The sequence below is a fragment of the Oryctolagus cuniculus genome, chromosome 3, assembly GCF_051225735.1.
Source record: "Oryctolagus cuniculus isolate XC-2025 breed Fujian yellow rabbit chromosome 3, ASM5122573v1, whole genome shotgun sequence".
NCBI lineage: Eukaryota > Metazoa > Chordata > Mammalia > Lagomorpha > Leporidae > Oryctolagus > Oryctolagus cuniculus.
Window position 1 is genome coordinate 155,621,111 of NC_142869.1, and position 23,643 is coordinate 155,644,753.

The window sequence follows — 23,643 nt, forward strand, 5'->3', positions numbered from 1 at the left end:
GAGCAAGACAAAGAGCAGGCGCCATCTTGGACATACGTCATAAGCAGAGCGACCTCAGGTCTGCACCGGCCCTGAGCCTAGCAGAAAAACCCGACTCTGGGCGGGGCGAATTAACAGGAGATTAGGAGCTAGTAAATTTGTGGTGCTACTGAACTGAGACTGTGAAAAAAGAGACGGTGGGGGAGAGAACTCACGGAATTCACGTGAGCACTCTCCAGAGACGCTACAATTCCGTAACTTTGGCAACCCAGTGGGAGGCTGAAGGAGAATTTGAGCCCACTCTGAGGGCCGAACAGATTCCCTGTGGGGATCTTGGGAAAGAGCTTCCGATCTCTGGCTCCTGTGGGTATATCATTTGCCTGCTAACTACCTCCAACTTCGTTCAGCTGTGCGGAATTACTTCCCTTTTGAATCAAAAAAAAAAAAAAAAAGAGAGAGAGAGATTTACCACGCCTAACCTGGGAGTGTCACCTTTGGCACACCAAACAGAGCTCTCAGGCCACACCCATCTCAAGCCCTAAGGCTCCATCAAAAACAGATAGTCCACTTAATCTAGAGTCATAGTATAACAAGAAAAAGCACCACAGTGAAGAAACCAAATATCTCCAATATGCCAAATAACAAACGAAAAAACCGAGGTAATAAAAACAAGGAAGTCACCATGACGCCCTCAAATGAAAAAGACACCCCAATTCAAGATTATGAAGATGATGACATAGAAAAAATGCAAGAAGCAGATCTCAAAAAATTGATAAGAACATTAAGAAGTTCTCAAAAACAAATTCTGGAACTACACAAATCCTTAATGGACAAGATAGAAAATCTCTCTCGTGAAAATGAAATATTAAGGAGGAATCAAAATGAAATGAAACAACTAGTACAACAGGAAACTGGGATAGTGACTGAAGTGAAGAATTCAATAGATCAAATGAAAAACACAATAGAGAGCCTTACAAACAGAATGGGTGAAGCAGAAGAGAGAATATCGGACTTAGAAGACAGAGAACAGGAAAGGATACAGTCAGACCAAAGAAAAGAAGAGGAAATTAGAAATCTGAAACATATTGTCGGGAATCTTCAGGATACTATTAAAAAACCCAACATTCGGGTTCTAGGAGTTCCTGAAGGCATGGAGAGGGAGAAAGGATTAGAAGGCCTTTTTAGTGAGATATTAGCAGAAAATTTACCAGGTTTGGAGAAGGACAGAGAAATCCTAGTACAGGAAGCCCACAGAACCCCTAATAAACACGACCAAAAGAGATCCTCACCACGACACGTTGTAATTAAACTCTCCACAGTGAAACATAAAGAAAAGATCCTAAAATGTGCAAGAGAGAAATGTCAGATTACTCTCAGAGGATCTCCAATCAGACTCACAGCTGACTTCTCATCAGAAACTCTAAAAGCTAGGAGGGAATGGCGAGATATAGCCCAGGTACTAAGAGAGAACAACTGCCAGCCCAGAATATTATATCCTGCAAAGCTATCATTTGTGAATGAAGGTGAAATAAAGACTTTCCATTGCAAACAGAAATTGAAAGAATTTGTTGCCACTCGTCCAGCCCTGCAAAAGATGCTTAAAGATGTGTTACACACAGAAACACAGAAACACGGTCATCAATATGAAAGAAGGTAAAGGAAGGAAACCAAGGAAGGAAACCTCACAGCAAAAGATCACAGGGAATTCAAAGCATATATTAGAACTTGTCTTTGGCAAATGGCAGGGCAAAGTTACCACTTATCATTAGTCACTTTGAACGTGAATGGCCTGAACTGTCCAGTTAAAAGACACCGATTGGCTGATTGGGTTAAGGAACAAAACCCATCTATTTGCTGCTTACAAGAAACACATCTTTCCAACAAAGATCCATACAGACTGAAAGTGAAAGGCTGGAAAAAGATATACCATGCCAACAGAAATGAAAAAAGAGCGGGCGTAGCCATCTTAATATCGGACAACATAAACTTTACCACAAAAACTGTTAAGAGAGACAAAGAGGGACACTATATCATGATTAAGGGATCAATTCAACAGGAAGATATAACAATTATCAATGTATATGCACCTAACTACAGGGCACCAGTTTATCTAAAAGATTTATTAACGGACTTAAAGGGAGACTTAGACCCCAATACAGTAGTACTGGGGGACTTCAATACTCCACTCTCAGAAATAGACAGATCATCCGGTCAGAAGATCAACAAGGATACAGTAGATTTAAACGACACTATAGCCCAAATGGATCTAACAGATATATACAGAACTTTCAATCCTACAGCTAAAGATTTTACATTCTTCTCAGCAGTACATGGAAGCTTCTCTAGGATTGACCACATACTAGGCCATAAAGCGAGCCTCAGCAAATTCAAAAGAATTAGAATCATACCATGCAGCTTCTCAGACCATAAAGGAATGAAGTTGGAAATTAGCAACTCAGGAATCCCTAGAGCATACGCAAACACATGGAGATTGAACAACATGCTCCTGAATGAACAATGGGTCATAGAAGAAATCAAAAGAGAAATCAAAAACTTTCTGGAAGTAAATGAGGATAACAGCACAACATACCAAAACTTATGGGACACAGCAAAAGCAGTGTTAAGAGGAAAGTTTATATCAATAGGTGCCTACATCAAGAAATTGGAAAGACACCAAATAGATGAGCTTTCAATTCACCTCAAGGATCTAGAAAACCTACAGCAAATCAGACCCAAATCTAGTAGGAGAAGAGAAATAATTAAAATCAGAGAAGAAATCAACAGGATTGAATCAAGAAAAACATTACAAAAAATCAGCCAAACGAAGAGCTGGTTTTTTGAAAAAATAAACAAAATTGACACCCCATTGGCCCAACTAACTAAAAAAAGAAGAGAAAAGACCCAAATCAATAAAATCAGAGATGAAAAAGGAAATGTAACAACAGACACCACAGAAATAAAAAGAATCATCAGAAATTACTACAAGGACTTGTATGCCAGCAAACAGGGAAACCTATCAGAAATGGATAGATTCCTGGACACATGCAACCTGCCTAAATTGAACCAGGAAGACATCGAAAACCTAAACAGACCCATAACTGAGACAGAAATTGAAACAGTAATAAAGGCCCTCCCAACAAAGAAAAGCCCAGGACCAGATGGATTCACTGCTGAATTCTACCAGACGTTTAAAGAAGAACTAACTCCAATTCTTCTCAAACTATTCAGAACAATCGAAGAAGAGGGAGTCCTCCCAAATTCTTTCTATGAAGCCAGCATCACCTTAATTCCTAAGCCGGAAAAAGATGCAGCACTGAAAGAGAATTACAGACCAATATCCCTGATGAACATAGATGCAAAAATCCTCAATAAAATTCTCGCCAATAGAATGCAACAACACATCAGAAAGATCATCCACCCAGACCAAGTGGGATTCATCCCTGGTATGCAGGGATGGTTTAATGTGCGCAAGACAATCAATGTGATACACCACATTAATAGACTGCAGAAGAAAAACCATATGATTATCTCAATAGATGCCGAGAAAGCATTTGATAAAATACAACACCCGTTCATGATGAAAACTCTAAGCAAACTGGGTTTGGAAGGAACATTCCTCAATACAATCAAAGCAATCTATGAAAAACCCACGGCCAACATCCTATTGAATGGGGAAAAGTTGGAAGCATTTCCACTGAGATCTGGAACCAGACAGGGATGCCCACTCTCACCACTGCTATTCAATATAGTTCTGGAGGTTCTAGCCAGAGCTATTAGGCAAGAAAAAGAAATTAAAGGGATACAAATTGGGAAGGAAGAGCTCAAACTATCCCTCTTTGCAGATGACATGATTCTTTATTTAGAGGACCCAAAGAACTCTACTAAGAGACTATTGGAACTCATAGAAGAGTTTGGCAAAGTAGCAGGGTATAAAATCAATGCACAAAAATCAACAGCCTTTGTATACACAGACAATGCCATGGCTGAGGAAGAACTTCTAAGATCAATCCCATTCACAATAGCTACAAAAACAATCAAATACCTTGGAATAAACTTAACCAAAGACGTTAAAGATCTCTACGATGAAAATTACAAAACCTTAAAGAAAGAAATAGAAGAGGATACCAAGAAATGGAAAAATCTTCCATGCTCATGGATTGGAAGAATCAATATCATCAAAATGTCCATTCTCCCAAAAGCAATTTACAGATTCAATGCAATACCAATCAAGATACCGAAGACCTTCTTCTCAGATCTGGAAAAAATGGTGCTGAAATTTATATGGAGGCACAAGAGACCTCGAATAGCTAAAGCAATCTTGTACAACAAAAACAAAGCCGGAGGCATCACAATACCAGATTTCAGGACATACTACAGGGCAGTTGTTATCAAAACAGCATGGTACTGGTACAGAAACAGATGGATAGACCAATGGAACAGAATTGAAACACCAGAAATCAACCCAAACATCTACAGCCAACTTATATTTGATCACGGATCTAAAACTAATTCCTGGAGCAAGGACAGTCTATTCAATAAATGGTGCTGGGAAAATTGGATTTCCACGTGCAGAATCATGAAGCAAGACCCCTACCTTACGCCTTACACAAAAATCCACTCCACATGGATTAAAGACCTAAATCTACGACCTGACACCATCAAGTTACTAGAGAACATTGGAGAAACCCTTCAAGATATTGGCACAGGCAAAGAATTTCTGGAAAAGACCCGGGAGGCACAGGCAGTCAAAGCCAAAATCAACTATTGGGATTGCATCAAATTGAGAAGTTTCTGTACTGCAAAAGAAACAGTGAGGAGAGTGAAAAGACAACCGACAGAATGGGAAAAAATATTTGCAAACTATGCAACAGACAAAGGGTTAATAACCAGAATCTACAAAGAGATCAAGAAACTCCACACAAACAAAACCAACAACCCACTTAAGAGATGGGCCAAGGACCTCAATAGACATTTTTCAAAAGAGGAAATCCAAATGGCCAACAGGCACATGAAAAAATGTTCAAGGTCATTGGCAATCAGGGAAATGCAAATCAAAACCACAATGAGGTTTCACCTCACCCCGGTTAGAATGGCTCACATGCAGAAATCTACCAACAACAGATGCTGGCGAGGATGTGGGGAAAAAGGGACACTAACCCACTGTTGGTGGGAATGCAAACTGGTCAAGCCACTATGGAAGTCAGTCTGGAGATTCCTCAGAAACCTGAAGATAACCCTACCGTTCGACCCAGCCATCCCACTCCTTGGAATTTACCCAAAGGAATTTAAATTGGCAAACAAAAAAGAGGTCTGCACCCTAATGTTTATTGCAGCTCAATTCACAATAGCTAAGCCCTGGAACCAACCTAAATGCCCATCAACGATAGACTGGATAAAGAAATTATGGGATATGTACTCTTTAGAATACTATACCGCAGTAAGAAACAACGAAATCCAGTCATTTGCAACAAAATGGAGGAATCTGGAACACATCATGCTGAGTGAAATAAGCCAGTCCCAAAGGGACAAATACCATATGTTCTCCCTGATCGGTGACGACTGACTGAACACCAAGAGGGAAACCTGTTGGAGTGAGGTGGACACTATGGGAAATGGTGGCTTGATCAGCATAGCCCTGACTGTTAATGAACAACTAAATACATTATCCCTCTTAGTAGTTTTTTTTATCTGTTCTACTTAATATGACTGGTTTAGATCTGTAATTGATGCACAGTTATTCTTAAGTGTTGAAAATTAACTGAAATGTGATCCCTGTTGAACATGGTGGTGGGAATGGGAGAGGGAAGAGATGTATAATTTGGGACATGCTCAGGCTGACTTGCCCCAAGTGGTGGAGTTGGAAGCATACCAGGGGATTCCAATTCAATCCCATCGAGGTGGCATGTACCAATGCCATCTCACTGTTCCAGGTGATCAGTTTCAGTTCACAGTTGGTCATGGTGAAGGGACTGGGAGTCAAAGGGAGCACATAGACAAGTCTAGTACCTGCTAACGCTAACTGATGGAGTAAATAAAGGGGAGAGTGATCCAACATGGGAAGTGAGAATCTCAGCAGACTCATAGAATGGCAGATGTCCTAAATAGCATTCTGGCCTCAGAATCAGCCCTAAAGGCATTCGGAGCTGGCTGAAAAGCTCATGAGAGTATTTCAGGCATGGAAAGCCAAGACACTCTGGCAAAAGATCTCTGCGAGTGAGATCCCAGTGGAAAGAACAGGCCATCAAAGAAGGAGGTACCTTTCTCTGAAGGGAGGAGAGAACCTCCACTTTGACTATGAGCTTGTCTAAACAAGATAAGAATCAGAGAACTCAGAGGGCTTCCATAGCCTTGGAAACTCATGACTGGAGCATAGGGAGATTACTGATGCCACAGACAGGAGTGTCAATTGGTAAAGTCAACAACAGGAGTCACTGTGCACTTACTCCTCATGTAGGATCTCTATCCTTAATGTGCTGTACATTGAGATTTAATGCTATAACGAGTACTCAAACAATATATTTCACTTTGTGTTTCTATGGGGGTGCAAACTGTTGAAATCCTTACTTAATGCATACTAAACTGATCCTCTGTAAAAAAAAAAAAAAAAGAAAAAGAAATTATCAATTCCCAACTTGACTCTCACTGGGATTAAACATGACAATAGGTCTGCTCTAATTTCATCATCATTTTAAAAAATCATCTATTATTTTTCACTTTATGTTTCTGTGTGGGAGCAAACTGTTGAAATCCATACTTAATGTATACTAAGCTGATCTTCTGTATATTAAGATAATCGAAAATGAATCTTGATGTGAATGGAAAGGGAGAGGGAGTGGGAAAGGGGAGGGTTGTGGGTGGGAGGGACGGTACGGGGGGAAAGCCATTGTAATCCATAAGTCGTACTTTGGAAATTTATATGCATTAAATAAAAGTTTAAAAAAAAAAAAAAAAGGAATCTCCATGCTGTTTTCCATAGTATACCTATTTACTTCCCACCAACATTGTGAGAGAGTTCCCCTTTCTCCACATCCTGGCCAGCATTTGAAACTTTTTGTCTTTTTGATAATAGCCATAATAACTTGAGTGACGTTTTGATTTGCTAGTGTTAGTGATAGCGAGCACTTTTGGTGTGCATGTATACGAACGTGTTGGCCAGCTGTATTTGTTCTTTTGAGAACAAAATAATTCCAATTCTTACTAAATTATGTGGGTTTTTTGTTGTTGCATTTTGTGAGTTTCTATTCATTCCGGATGTCAATTCTTTATCAGATATGTGGATTGCAAATATTTTCTCTCATTCTAATGGTTGTCTTTGTTGATTGCTTCATTTATTGTGGAAGCTTCTTAGTTTGATATAATCCCATTTGTCTAGTACTACTTTTGCTGCCTACACTTTATCTTAAAATAAGCCTTATCTTGTAATGCCTCAGATTTATTTATTTACTTGAAAGTCAGAGTTGGGGGTGGGGAGGTAGAGAGAGAAAAATATTCCATTCACTGGTTCACTCCCCAGAAGGCTGCAACAGCCAGTGCTAGAACAGATTGAAACGAGTAGCAGGGAGCTTCATCTGTGTCTCCCACGTGGATGGCAGGGGCCCATTTCCCAGCCCATTAACAGGGAGCTGGATAGGAATTAGAGCAGCTGGGACATGAATTAGTGCCTATATGGGAATTTGGCATCACGGGCTGCGGCCTTACCCACTACTCTGCAATGCTGGCCTCAAAAGCTGCACCTTAAAAATATTGAATCTTCCAGTCTGAAAGTGTGGAAAGTTTCTTAATAAATCTTAATTTCCCCAGGCTTGCTTTGTATAATTCAGCATAGTAGTTCTTCAGTTTATTCCATAACAGTTTTGTTTCCTGGAGCACTTGTGAGTAATAGCTTTTCATTTTCAAATTGTTTCATACTGCTATAATAAAATAATCTGATTTTACAATTTTGCTACACTTACTTATTACTCATTAATAGTAGTTCTTCAGGTCCTTAATGACTTTGTATGAAAGCAATTATGTCATCTGCAAAACATTTATTTTTTCCAGTTGTTTTCTGTGGCCTTGCTGTGAAAACTAGTACTTCAGGTAACATGCTGAATGAAAGTACAAAAAACAGATATCTTTCTGTCGCTCCCCCTCTTCGCGGAGGAATGACACAGGACCCTGCGCTGTTCTTTTGTCTGCTCAGCCCTCCCCGGGTTTGCTGCTGGTTCTTCCCGGGTTGGCTACCGTCCCTTCCACCTCCGTGAAAGGGCGGTTCCCCCTACCACTTTCCCCACTTCCGCGGGGGAGCGGCACACTGCCGGCCGGCTCTCTCAGGGGCTGCTCAGATGTTCCTCAGGTGTTCCTTCAGATAGATGTTCCTGGTGCATGTTGTCTCTCTCCTCCTTTATAGTCCTCTTCCACCAATCCCAACTCTGCTACCCACACGCCGAGCACGCTGCTTTCCTCCAATCAGGAGCAGGATCAGCTCCTGCAGGTCATCACTCAAGTTGGCGAGAGGCAGCTGCGTAGAAGTTGTTACTCCCTTCTCAGCGCCATATTGTGGGAGAGCAGATGCATAGGGTAAGTCTTAATTCCAGTAACAGTGTAGTCCGAGTTGCTCCCCACATCTTTCTTCTGTTCTTGATCTTGCAGAAAAAGAAATACTGTTTTACCATTAAGTTCCAAGTTATTTGTATGATTTTTTATGTGTGCCCTTATCAATTTGAGCATATATTCTGATATACTTATTTTTTGGAATTTTTGACATAAACTGATATTGAATTTTATCAAATTATTAAATAATAACATGGGTTAGCCTTTATTCTTTTAATATGGTAATTTGATGAGTTTATTTTGAATTTAAAACCATTATTATTTTCTTGGAAGAAATCTGTGTCATACATTACTGTTATTGTATACATACTATAAAGTTAAATTTTAAAATATTTTCAAACAATTATTCTATGTATATTTGTGAAATATATTAGTTGATAATTTTCTTCATTTGTAATATTTTTGTGAATTGGTACTAGATCTATTATGTCCTCAAAATGAGTTTAATGATGCCACCCTCTCTTTTACATTCCAAACACATATGATGTTATGTCTTACTTTGTCTTAAATAAATTATCAGTGAAATCATAGACATGTGGGAAGTGTTTGATGGTAGACTCAAATACTTTAATCTGGCCATTCTGATTTTGTTTCTTCTTACACCAATTTTGGCAGATTGTATTTTATAAAGGAGTGAGGCAACTTCACTCTGCACTTTCTTCCCAGATTGGAGTCTGGACGCTCTCTTCCACGGTGGCCATGCACATCCTCATCTGTTGTCCCCCTTCAGGAATCATTATCCTGCATTGCTTGATGGCTAACATCTAGAAACTTTTCCTTCTTGTATTTATTTCCAGATTTTCAATTGTTTGCATCAGGAATGTTGGCTCAGTTTGTGATACTTTGCCTTTGTCAGAAGATACACTTAGGTGTCTTATTGTTTTATTTTTCTGTTTCAACTAACTAAGAGATTCTTTCTCCTGTACTTTTCAATAAACTAGCAGATTATTTTTTTTGCCTCTCTTTGATATAGGAAGGAATAGAGCCTAAGGCCAAATCTTACATAAGCATATTTGCATTAGCCCATTTTTGCATTGCTATAAAAAATACAGGAGACTTGGTACTTTAAATAGGTTCACTGGGCTCATGAATCTTGTGACAGGAGGATCTAAACACTGTGACCCTTGTAGGGAGCCTCTTGGCTGTCACAGCTTCCTGGAAAGAGATCTGATCCAGCCATGTAACTAAGAGAACAAACACATAGGGAGGGCTTGCTTATAACAGCCCACTCTGGCAAGCTCATTGGAGACCCAACCCACTGTGGGACCAGCATTAACTTATTCAGGGGGGGTGTAGCACCATGGCTCAGTAACTCCACCTAAGCCCCACCTCTCAAATTTCTACCACCCAAGAGCAAGCTTCCAGCCCAGTAACCCTCAGGAAACAAACCATATTCAAACTGCAGCATTAACATCAATGCCTTATATTAGCCATCTTTTTGCCATTAAAAAATACCAAGACAAGGCACTTACAAAAGAGAGAGCTTCATTTGGGCTCACAGTTCTGGAGGGTTTTATTTGTTTGTTTGTTTTAAGATTTATGTTATTTATGTTAAAGGCAGAGATAGAAAGAAGGAAAGAGAGTAAGAGAGAGTTCTTCCATCGGCTGGTTCTTTCCCCCAAATGGCTGCAATGCTTGGGGCTGGGCCAGGACAAAACCAAGAGCCAGGAGACTTTTCCAGATCTCCCACATGGGTAGAGGGACACAAGTACTTGGGCTGCTCTCCACTGCTTTCCTAGGTGTGTTAACAGGGAACTGGGCCAGAAATGGAGCTGCCAGGACTCACATCAGTGCCCATATAGGATGCCGATGCTGCAGGCAGCAGCTTAACCTGCTGGCCAGAGTGCCAGTCCCAGTTTTGGATGTGTGCAGTCCAAGAATGTGTAGGTGGGCCTGCATGGTTTGTCTGTGTGAGGAGCTGGTGGATGCATTGACAGAGTATGTGGAGGAACACCTGGCAAGTAAGGGAGCCCAGAAATCACTGGAGCCTGATTCAGGCTCATACAACCAACTGTCTTGGGGGAACTACCTTTCAAAAGCACAAACTAATGACTAAGGATATCCCACTGGGCCCACCTCCTAAACGCCATATTTGACTTTACTTTCCAATGTAGTCCTGTCAACCAGTGACTTGGGGTCTGAACTTCTTCTTGAGTTTAGAGCCAAATGAAATTCTAATTGTAGCATGCATGAAATATCAATTCAGGGGAATCTTGGGTTTAAGTAAAAAAGCTAAGGAAATAAGAAAAGCTGGAGGGGAAACAAATTTAGGAGGGCACATTGCCTAGTTTGCCACAGATTTCCCCTGGTTGCTCAAATAGGATGCCTTTGTTGAGGGTGTCTGAACTATTTTTCACTAGTGTTCCCTCAAAGTGGTAAATAGTTTTTAGGGCAGCACTTTCCTTTATCCTTAGGATCAGGTCTACCCTAGAAAATATTATTCCTTCTGCATTTCTGACTAGTATAATCCAGCTGTGTCATGTAACGTCTAAGGAAACTGCAACTTCTATGGATCCAGTGTATCAGATCTGATGCTGGCGCAGGATCTGTGATTGAGATTAAGCCAGAACCTATCCCTTGCCACCAGGTGAAGATGAAAAAATGAGCAGTGTTAGGAGATAGTGCCAAGGCAACAGAGAACTTGGCCTCCAGGAATGCTGTGAAGCTGGCCAAAGACAACTCTGCCCAATCAAATAGGCAAGCTGTTTAGGCCTTCTGGGTCTGGCTATGAAAACAGAGGTAGCATATGATATTAATCTGGTACAAAGCTTGACCGTTTTCTTCTTTAAGGATTCTCAAAACAGTAGGTGAGCCATACTTGGAAGTATATATTAGGCATGTGGAATAACAGAAGACCGGACTAAGCTGATCTGAAGCCAGGACCCAGGAGCTTGTTTCGGGTCTCCCTCATGGGTGCAGAGGCCCAAGTGCTTGGGCCATATTCCATTGCTTTCCCAGGACATAATTGGGAGCTGGATCAGAAGTGGAGCAGCAGGAACATGTACCAGCACCCATGTGGGATGCTAGCGCCACAGGCAGAGGTTTAGCCTACTATGCCACAGTGCCAGCCCCTCCCACTTTAATTTTAAATTATTATTATTTCTTTCCATTCATCTGAAAGGCCAAGTGTGTAGACACACACACACACATAGATATTTTATCCAATGGTTAATTCCCCAAATGCTGGCAACAGCCATGGCTGGGCCAGTCTGATGTCAGGAGAACACAATCAATTCATTTCTCTCCTGTGGGTGACTGGGATTAGCTCTTGAGCCATCATCTGCTTAGTCCCAAGTCTGCATTATTAGGAAGCTGGAATCCAAAGAAGAACCCAGACTTTAACCCATGAATTCTAACATGGGATGTGGTTGTCCAAAGTGGCATCTTTTTTTTAAAAAAAAAGAGATTTATTTATTTACTTCAAAGTCAGAGTTATAGAAGGATAAGGATATACACATATGCACACAAATACACACACACACACACACACACAGAGAGAGAGAGAGAGAGAGAGAGAGAGATCCTCTGTCTACTTGTTTACTCCCCAAATGGCATGGCCAAAATGGCCAGAGGTGGGCTTGTCTGAAGCCAGCAGCCAGGAGCTTTTTCCAGGGTCTCCCACTTGGGTGGCAGGGGCCCAAGGCCTTGGGCCATCTTCTGCTGCTTTCCAAGGCTGGGACTTGAACCCAGACTTGTATGGGATGCCAGCATCCCAGGTGGCAGCTTTACCCATTATACCACAACACTGGACCTGGCAAACATGTTGTTTTTAACAAATGTTATAAATATTTTATGCAAAGCTAACTTTTGAACACGTTTTTTAGACACAGATTAAAAAATATTTTTAAAAAGTTTATACCTTAAATGTAAACAAGATGCTTCATTTTGAAAGAAAGCTCAGAATAGCACGAAACATCAGGAAAGTCTACGCTTAGACTCCAGGCTGCTGAAAATTTTGCCAATAGGGCCTAAGCACGCACATGGTTGCTGATCATCATTTGTGCAGAATTTGTTTCCTTTGTGAGGACCATTGGATGCAGTTTGATTTAGAAAGGGGCAGCAGATCATGAGATGCCGACTTGCCCTGCAAGGCGCCCACTGCCAGGATGGTGGGGTGACGGCATTCTTCAACAAGAAGCACCGGAGACAAGTTTCGGTGAACATGTCCATTTATTAACGATCAAGCATAAGTTTTTAAAGGGCAGACATAAGGGAGTATAGCTAATTTAGAGCAAGACTAATTCCATAGAATAAACCTGATATAGGCACCACTGTGCTTCTCCAATCAGCTCGAAAGTCACATAGGCTATGGTAGCTTTCCAGGTGGTCCAATGGGCCTGGACCACACCTGAGAGCTGTTTACCTGATTGGTAATTACAAGATCCTTCAACAGGGAGTGGGGGTGGGGGAAGTGTGGCTGGGCTCCTGCTGCCTGCCAGGAGTCAGGCTAACCTCCTGCATGGGCTAGGGCTAGGCAGGCAGACTCACAGGATCACCCACAAAGGGAATCTTCCACCCCTGTTCAGGTCAGATGAAGACCGTCTTGCTAACAGTGGTTACATTGCTAGACACCACAATAGCTTGAGCAGTGACAGAGTTTCTAAGGCAGCATACTGCTGTGGTCTTTGATGTTCCCTATTAGCTCATATCCTACTTGGTTATTTAAAGAAAACTAAATGACTATTATACTGAATAATTGTATGTTGGGGGAGGTGGGGGGGGAGAGAGAGAGAGGTATCTTCTACGTGATGGTTCATTCCTCAGTTGACCACAATGGCCAGAGCTGCACCAGGCCAAAGCCAGGATTCAACAGCTTCATACGGATGTCCCATGTTGGTGGCAGGGGTCCAAATACTCAGGCTACCTCCTGCTGCTTTTCCCAGGCCATTATCAGTATGCTGGATTGTAATTGGAACAACCAGGAAATAAACCAGTTCCCATATGGGATGTCAGCATCACACTCAGTGGCTTTAACTTGTTATGCCATAATGAGACAGCCCTAACAGTATTATTTTTGAGTCAATACTATGAATCCAGCAATTTTTTCTCCTAGCTGTATATCCATAATATACAAATTTAATGGGATGATACTAATAGCAGCAATATTCTTACTAGCTGAAAATTGAGGACAAGACAAAGTTTTGTGCCTGGGAGAACTGATTAGTACATTGTGGCACATTTCATACTATAGAAGAGAATAGAACAATGCAGACTGAATATGTTTCTATGACTGAACTTCATAGAGTGGTAAAGGAAAGAAGCCAGGCACATATATATATAAATATGCTCTATGATTTCCTAACTTGGAAAACAAGTAAAAGCAGTTAATACTGTTATAAGGAGTGTGTAGGAGTAGGCGCGATGAGCTGCTTAGGTATATTCTCTTTCTTGATAGTCAAGTGAGTTAAATTAATTTAAAAACATGAATTCCTATATATCTATTATGTGTACAAAAGCAACAAGCGCACAAACTCAGGTACAATAAAGAATTTTCTCAAATATTCACTGATAAACACTTTCAAAGCAATTGCGTCTTTTGCTATTTTGATTGACATTTACTGATGAGAGCCACTGTTTCTTAGTAATATATAGTACATTTTTGTAATTAATTAAATATCACCAAATAATGCAAAATTGATACAAAAATTTTGACATCCATACATTTGAGTCACACTACTTCCAATCAAGCTCCCTACTAATGTGCCTGGGAAAGCAGCAGAGGATGCCGAAGTGCCTGGGCCCTTGCACCCATGTAGGAGACCTGGAAGATGCTCCTGGCTCCTGGCTCCTGGCTCCTGGCTCCTGGCTCCTGGCTCCTGGCTCCTGGCTCCTAGCTTCAGATGGGCTCAGCTCCAGCTGTTGCAGCTATCTGAGGAGTGAACCACAGATGGAAGACCTTTCTTTCTTTCACTCTCCCTATCCTTAACTCTGCCTCTCAAAGCAAAACAAACAAACGAACTCTTTCTAAAAAAAAGTAATATGGGAACGATGAATTTCTCTGTTCCTATTTAGATAATATTTATAACAGTTGTATTTTCTGGATTTCCATGGGCCTAAAAATGTACCCTGTACAACAACCACACCAGAACTTCATTGAAACTGTACTTCTAAGTTTGTATGATATGAAGTCTGGAAGGATACACTATAATGGTCAAGGTATTTCTCATTTAAACTGGTTTTGGATAGGTTGAGTTATGTAATTTTGATACATTTAGCTCTAGTGATTATTTAGTTCATACTGGTCATATTTTGAAATGATGATGCTATTTCCATTATTTTGCTGAATGGATCATTCTGCCACTTCTTGATGCTTTATCCTCTAAAGTTCACCCGCCTAAGTCTGATTTTCTTATTTGTTTGTTAAATCAACAGCTTTAGTTCTGATGAGTCAAGTACAATCAAGTATTCAATCTTTTCCTCAATGTTTCATATTGTGCTAAATATCTGAACCATCCCAAATTTGACTTCCTATAGTAATACTTACTTCTTTATGTAAAATCCAACACACTTTCTCAAAATCTAGAGAGATGTTTTGATATTTTCAGAAAGCAATATTTTGTTTCTACCATGTACACAATTTTTAAAAACTCTAAATTTGTCTAATAGCTATTGAGGTATTTTTCCTAATACTATGAGTATCACTCAAAAGGTTCTTAGCAAATACACATTTGGAAAAACTTCCAATGAATTTTGAAACATTTTTGCACCAAAATAAACTTATTTTTAATTGAATTTTCCATGCTTTTTGAAATACTATCATAGTCATTACTTGAAGAATGATAAATAAGCATAATTAGCATTCTTGGATTTACAATCAATGAAAAAGGAGAAAAATGCTATGGTAGTGGTGAGAAAGTGATGAAGAATGAGCTTCCTAATTAGATCCATTAATCAAATATTTCCATAAAGTGTTCTTATGATATAACAGAGTGGCTTTAGTATTAATGCTATACTTCTCATGTCATGACCTGTTCAGAAAACAATGTAGAATATTTTCCTATAGAAATTGTGTGATTCACCATTACACAACTGTTCAGGGAATTTCTTGCTTATTACATCCCCGGATATGACATATGGTTTTAATCCTTGAATCAATAATTTGTATATAGAAAGTTGGATCCAATTCTCCCAATTTTTAAGGCAGAGATATTCCAAGAGGAGATTAGGGAATAGCTATCTATATTGAATTAGGTAAATTTATTCTTTCTATATTTTCTTAATTATTCAACTGAGATCTGATAGGAGTTATGTGAAATTATATTAATTTTTATTTCCATATTCAATAACCTATTCCACTTTTCATTCTTTGCTTTTGAATTAACTAGGTAGATAGAGTTCTACATGATATTATTTCTTTTAGTCTAATGCTGAATTACTATAGCTTTGAATAAATCCCCAGATCTGATTGGAGACTCCATTTTCACTAAACACTGACCTTCAGATTATGAATCTGTTGTAAGCGGAATCAGAATAGTTATTATTTACTGGGTAGCCCATTCCTATTCCTGAGGCATGTCTTCTATACTTAATCAATATCGCCTTTCTTTAGGTGTTGATGAAAGTCTTTGTTGCATTGTGAATATTCAAATTTTACCCTGAAGATACACATGTGGTGCTCTCTATTAGAAACAGATTCTTACCCAATTAAAACACCGGTGCTGAAAGTGTGTTTTTCTATCTCTGCTTTCCTACCACTGGAGTAACACAATGGAAAACAAGTCAAACAGCAAATATAAAGTCTATTGCATTATCAATGAACAGAAGAAAATGGATTTTCAGTGCTTAAATAGAGGAGAACAAGGGAGCTGTCCTCCACTGCCCTCTGAAAAGGGAGAAAGCAAAACTTTGTTCCATGGAGACAAAACAGAAAAAATCCCCAGCTCTCCCTCTGTTCACAAGGAACACAAATACATCTCTCTAAAGGCAGGAGAAACCTGGCACATTGAGTCCTCAAGGCCCAGAAATGCCTCTTAGGCCCTCCCCTCATGTTCCATTCACAGAGAAACACATAATTTTGGAGTCAGAAAAATCTCCTGAGTTCTTTCAGCATTTCTGCTTCATCTTGAGTGTTCGTCTTAAGAATTTAATTATGTTTTAGACAAACATCTACATTTTTACTATATATTTTCCATATTTTTAGCCAACTATTTTCATTTTTCTCTTAATTGGCTGTTCCTTTTCGTTGATAGAGTCTCAAGGTGGCACAGAATATCATGTGGCAAGAGGTGGAGCATACATGTCTGCCCATGTCTGCATGCCTCATTTCCTCTGCTTATAAGGACAATCATAGGATTTCCTGCTTGCCTCATATCATTAACATCTGATATTAGGAATTAAATTCCTCCATGAGTTCTGGGAGACAAGCCATATTCAAACCAAAGCAGTCTAACTCTGGGCCCTTATTTCTCATATCCTTCATGCATAAAATATGCAATCATTCCACGCAAATGGCCCCAAAGTGTTCATTCATTGCAGCATTAAATCAGAAATCCAAATACTGAAGTCTCATCTTAGACTCAAAGCAAAACCCTCTTATGTGTAAGCCTATAGAATCTAAACAAGTTATGCACTACCAATATACTACTATGGGGCAGGCACAAAGAAAACATCAGCATTCCAAAAGCAAGGGACAAACAAGCAGAAAGAAGTGATAGACCCAAAACATGACCAAAACTCTGCAGGTCAAACTATAAACCTTAAAGTCCCAAGTCTGGCATCTTGATCACATGGTGATGATGGGTGAACACCCCCCTAAAACTTTTTGGCCCACATACATGTTCTCAGACACACAGGGATATCTGCAGATTTCCAAGGCCCATGTGGCTTGCAGGCATGCTGCTTGCAAGTTTCCAGGGCAGGCATTTCTTGCTGAGGGTCCTTCTATGTTTCTGGGATCTCCACTGTGCTCAGAGGAAGTTACCATAATCCTCTAACACTCACATTCTCCACATATGCAAACTCAGCACCATGTGGACACCAAGGCCCACTGCAACTCACAATGTGCCTGTGCCTTCCTGAATCATGAGTTGCAGTGACTGTGGATCACTTCTGGAAAGCCAGAATCCCAGGGCAGCCCTGGACTCCAGCAAAAAGCCCCTTCAGAACAACCAGTTGCCCCATTTCACGAAACAGTTCTACCTGGGATGATCCCTAGGCCTTGAAGCCCTCAGGGCCCTTTTCCAATTGTCCTGGTGTAGAGCCACTGGCTCCCTTATACCAAACTAATTTTCTAGCAGGTAATTTCTCTGTTGCATCATTACTTGCTGTTTTTGCACTGTTCCTCTAGCCAGCCTGCTGGTTTTCCAAATATTTCTGCTCTGCTTCCCTTTTAATTATATATTTTCCTTTAGGTCATGCCATTGCTTTCAAGTCCTGCTCCATGCAGTTAAAAGCAACCGAGTAGCTTTGTTTTTATTTCCTTTCCAGATATTATAGTTTATTACTTTACATTCAGCTCTCAAAAGTCCTACAGCATGGAAGAAGTTTTATCAAGTTCTCTGCAATGAGTGCTGTTTATTCCAGCTCCCAACAGAAAATTCTTTTGCTTCTAAGAACTTGTCAATGTGACCATCACTGAACACATTTTTTGTCAACATTCTTGTAACAATACTTGGTCATTCTCCAAGACAGTCCAGCTCTGTCCTGACCTCACAAGCATTATCCACAATGCTCAATTACAGCATCCTAGAATTTTTCTAGTGTGTTCCTCCGTATTTTCCAATTTATGTTAGATAACCAATTCCAAAGCTGCCTCCATATTCTTAGGTTTAGTTATAAACAACAATTCCATCCTCATTGCCAACTTTCTGTATTAGTTTCTTTTTCATTACTGTAACAAAATACCAGAGGCAAGTTACATTAATAAAAATGAGGTTTGAGGTGGGCCTCCAGTTGCCTTGTTTCAAGTCCTGCTCCCGCTTTCCATACAGCTTCCAGCAAGTGCTTTGGGAATCAGCAGATGGTGGCAGAAGTATTTCAGTTCCTGCCACCAATGTTGGAGACCCAGGTGGAATTTCTGGTATCTGGCTTTGGTCTGGCCAAGCCTGGCTGCTGTGGTCATTTGGGGAGTAAACTAATGAATGGTAGACCTCTCTCTCTCTCTCTCTCTCTCTCTCTCTCTGTCATTCTGATATAATAAAATTAACTAATTGATTTGAAACATTTTTAACGATTTTGTTTTTTAATGAAAGAAGAGACTTATTTCAGAACAGAATTCCAGAGGTTCAGGTGTGGGTGCCCCATCTAATGATGGATTCCTTATTGGCAGCATCTCAAGATGCTGACAGAGCACATGTGCTTCCTGTGTCTTGCCACGTGCTACCATGCTTTGTGACAGCCAGCAAAAGGTCATTACCAGAGGCCAAACAAATGTAGTTCAGCCGGTCTTAGACTTAGAACTTACAGAGAACTCTGAACTAAATAAAACAAAAATAACAAAAACAAAATAAACTAATTTTCTTTGTATAGTAGCCTGACTCAGGTAAATCACTCTAGTAATGAAAAATAGATTGATGCAATGGCAATCTTGAAATCTGTCTCCATTGTGCTACTTCCTGAATATTGCCCTTTAGAAAACCTTATTATTTTTTACTTCTTCTTTCATTTCCAAATGCTTGCTTGCTCTAGAATTGATACATGTGAGTCTATATCTATTAAACATATTAATTGATTTTCTTCCCTATCATTTTAGGACTGATGTATAACAGTTATGATTTCACAGAGATAATCATCCTCTAACATGACAAAAATCTTGGACTCCTACCTTCTAGGTCCTATATTTGTATTCTGAGTGTTAATATGACTTATAGCCCTGAAGACTGGAGTCCTTTGCGTTTTATTTGTACCCATGTATGTTTTTGTTTTGTTGTTTTAATCTAGGTTCCAATTCAAAAGAACTAATCCACTACCAACAGACTACTGTGGAACAGGCACAGGGTAAACATTCCCATTCCAAATGGGAAGAACAGACAGGTATAAGGGCCTACCTAATAAGATCCTTGATTTTCTACAATGGAATTCATAATTTTTTCTGATTAGCTGGAGCATGCAAGTGTTTACATTTTATTAGCTTGACATGTTTTCAACTGGGATATATTTCTGTCATTCCCCTTATTGTTCACTGAATTGTTTAACATTTTTTCTTATATCTAAATATCCCTTAATACTATCTATAGGCAATACACATATTTGTTTCTAGGAATATTTCTATATATTATTGTTTAAAGTAATGTTCAGGGATGAACATATATGTGCTTTGTTTATGTTTATATGTAATCCCAGGGTTTTCCTTTTACATTGAATTTTGAGAACAAAACATTTATCCTTCCCCATTGTCTTAATCATTCAGAAGATACCTTCCAATTTTCAGCTTTTTTCTGATTTTGAAGCTATGATATGGCATATTATTGTTTCCTGGTGGTATAATTGTTCTTCCTATCTTTATAAATTGTTCTGCTCCTTCTATAAACAGTGTTCCCTCCTATCTTCCTGGTTGTGATTAACATATCTGTTCAATCCTTCTAGTGTGGGTAAGAATTCAGTGCCTGTTCTTATTATCTTTCGTGACCACATTAGGCCTTGACAATGATGTTTCCATTCTTTGAACACACACCTCAGGTGACAATTGGCATTATTTATATTTATATTTAACTTCATTGAAACTTTCTTTAGTTTACATTCTTGATTCAGTAGGAAACCAGCATCTTTTACATAATAAGTTGCAGTGATGGACATCTGATTTTCCCAATCATGGCAGAATACTGTCCTCACATATTGTAGGTCTGCTCTGATTGATATCACTTCTGCTTTAGATATTTTCTTTCAAATAACTCCTCTAAGTACTGTAGACTTGTCATCATCATGCTTCATCCCAAGCAGACAGTTCATAGAAGTAGGATAGCATTAGGTTGTAATTTGATAGGTAGTTATGGGTTTTATACACACACTCACACACACACACACACACATATATATTTGCTACCTTTTCTGATATATTTTCCTGTCTGTCAACATTATGTGGGTTCTGATGTTTAGTTTTAAGACACTGAAGTCAGGGGCCGGAGTTGTGGTATAATGGTTAAGCCTCTGCCTGTAGTGCTGGCATTCCATATTTGCGCCAGTTCAAGTCCCAACTGCTCTGCTTCTGACCCAGGTTTCTGCTAATGTACCTGGGAAAGCAACAGCAGATGTCAAAGTCCTTTTACCCCTGCACCCATGTTGGGAACTCAGATGAAGCTCTAGACTCCTGGCTTTGGCCTGGCCCAGCCCCAGCTGTTGCAGCCACTTGGGGAGTGAACCAGTAGATGGAAGATCTTTTCGTCTGTTTCTCCTCCCCTCCCTCATAACTCTGACTTTCAAACAAAATAAGTCTTTAAAATAGACACCAAAGGAAGACAGTATAAAGAGATACAACTGATGATAAGCAAATACTTTTTTGAAGCAATATTCACTTTTGTTTTCCTTTAACAAACAGAGGCAGTGAGCTAGATGGAGGAGGAAGTACTTTAGAGACCCATACTGGCATATGTAGTCACTCTCACTGCCTTTGATTCACACCCACGTTTAAAGCATGGTCACTGTATTAGTGAACTCCACCAGCAAGATTTTTCTTTTTTTCTGGACTGATAAGGCATTGAAATAATTTCACAGCTAGCAATGTGCACAGAAAACCTGACTCTCCAAGAAACACTTGAGAAACTAACATTTGGTGTACAATTCTCATTGACAGCATTATTGGGCAAGTCATAATGTATTTTTTTTTTTTACTAAGAGACTAGTGGGTTCTAGGAATCAAGCATAATAGCACAGGCCCTTATTACTGCCTGCTTAAGTTTTCTTTCAAACACAAACGTCTTGTTTCCGTTACTCACTTTTCAAATTCGAAACTTGTTTTCTACATTTTACATTTTCTCAAGACAACATGTTCAAAAACAGGTTTTAAATAAAATGTTTATCACGTTTCCTAAAAACAGTATTTTCACTTTGGCAAAGTAAGGTGGAAACACTAGTAAACAAGTCCATATTTAGGGCACAAGGGAATGAAGTATGTGTTACTCATTTCATGCAAATTATACAGATAACATATATGCATGTTGTTAAGCTATGGTGAGTAGCCGGCTCAGCGCCTCAATAGGCTAATCCTCCGCCTTGCGGCGCTGGCACACCGGGTTCTAGTCCCGGTCGGGGCGCCGGATTCTGTCCCGGTTGCCCCTCTTCCAGGCCAGCTCTCTGCTGTGGCCAGCGAGTACAGTGGAGGATGGCCCAAGTCCTTGGGCCCTGCACCGCATGGGAGACCAGGAGAAGCACCTGGCTCCTGGCTTCGGATCAGTGCTGTGAGCCGGCCCCAGCGCGCCAGCCGTGGTGGCCATTGGAGGGTGAACCAACAGCAAAAGGAAGACCTTTCTCTCTGTCTCTCTCTCTCTCTCACTATCCACTCTGCCAGTCAAAAAAAAAAAAAAAAAAAAAAGAAAGAAAGAAAGAAATGCATACAGTGCGTCTTATTTGGACAACAATGCAGACAAGCCAGCTATCAAAAAAAAAATTTTAAACTATGGTGAGTAAAATAATTGCTGCAAAGTTTTCTGAAAGGAATTACCCCAGTGTACATGATCAGCCCTGTGTTGTAGAGGTCCTATTCTTCCATTTCACATTCAGCACATAATATTGTCTTTTTTTTTTTTTTTTTTTTGACAGGCAGAGTGGACAGTGAGAGAGAGAGAGACAGAGAGAAAGGTCTTCCTTTTGCCGTTGGTTCACCCTCCAATGGCTGCTGCAGCCAGTGCATCACGCTGATCCAAAGCCAGGAGCCATGCATGTGCAGGGCCCAAGGACTTGGGCCATCCTCCACTGCACTCCCTGGCCATAGCAGAGAGCTGGCCTGGAAGAGGGGCAACCGGAACAGAATCCGGCGCCCCAACTGGGACTAGAACCCTGGGTGCCGGCGCCACAGAAAGAGGATTAGCCTATTGAGCCATGGCGCCGGCCTCAGCACATAATATTGTCTTTCTCTTCAGTTCATCCATGCCACGTGGCGATATTGAATATTGTTTTAATTGCTTTAATTGCAATTTTTCTAATTCCTAATGATGCTGAATATTTTTTAAGATTTATTTATTAAGTGTTGTTCAAATTCCTTACCCATTTTTTCTATTCAAGTTGCATATTTGTCTTTCTTGCAGGAAGCTGGAAGAGAAGTGCAGAGTAGCCAGGGCTCTAACCAGCATTCTGATACACCACGTGGGTTCCCAAGCAGCAACCTCACTCCCTGCAACACAGCATTCACCTCAAGTTACTTCAATACTATAGAATCAGATCCTTTCATGTAACCCATCTGTGTGCACTCTCGTAAGATTATTCCAATTTCTAGCTTTTCATTTGGCACACTTGTTTAATACCATCTTCATACTCCAAATGAAGCTCTAACACTTTCTACCCAAAAAAATCTGAAAAATCCAATTATCTTTTGAATAATTTGAGGTTTGACTTCTTTTCTCCCCATGCCCCCCAAAAAATAGGAGGTAACTTTGAAATTTGTTCACTTGTAATGGGTATGTGTTCCGGGTTACGAGGTTCAGGTTTCTAGATATTTAAATTGGTACTTGCTTTTAATTTTGTTGTTAAATATTTCATATAGTTACTGATTATTTGACTGCCTCCTCTGTCATCTAACAAATTTTAACATGTAAAGTCTGACAGTGATTAAGGATTTGTATTTTGTTTTCAGTTCTTTTTTTTTCCCCGACATTTTCTCCAGGTATGCGAATGGTTCAAATCTAAGCATTATTGCCTTCTTTTTGAAGTGTGCTGTGATACTTGATGTTATGCACTGCCTTTTGACCTTGTGTTTTCTATTTAACATGCTTGCTCAATATCCTCCTTATTTTCTCCAGATGAAACTGTAGCACTAGTAATATCACATGGTTCATAATATTATAGCTATGAAGACTCAATGAAATAATGTCTAGAGGGATATTTAGCACATTCTTTAATTCAGTTAGCCTTCACAGCAATGTGGCCATATGAAAATATTACTAAGGCGAGAGTTTCAGCTGGAGAAGATGAAAAAGTTTGGGA

General features: G+C 39.9%; 1 pseudogene; it reads right to left on the reverse strand.

Annotated features, from left to right (window-relative positions):
- LOC100343302 (mitochondrial import inner membrane translocase subunit Tim17-A pseudogene) overlaps positions 1–17,494 on the reverse strand; it is a 32,232-nt pseudogene extending 14,738 nt beyond the window's left edge.
- Positions 17,495–23,643: the final 6,149 nt, after the last annotated feature.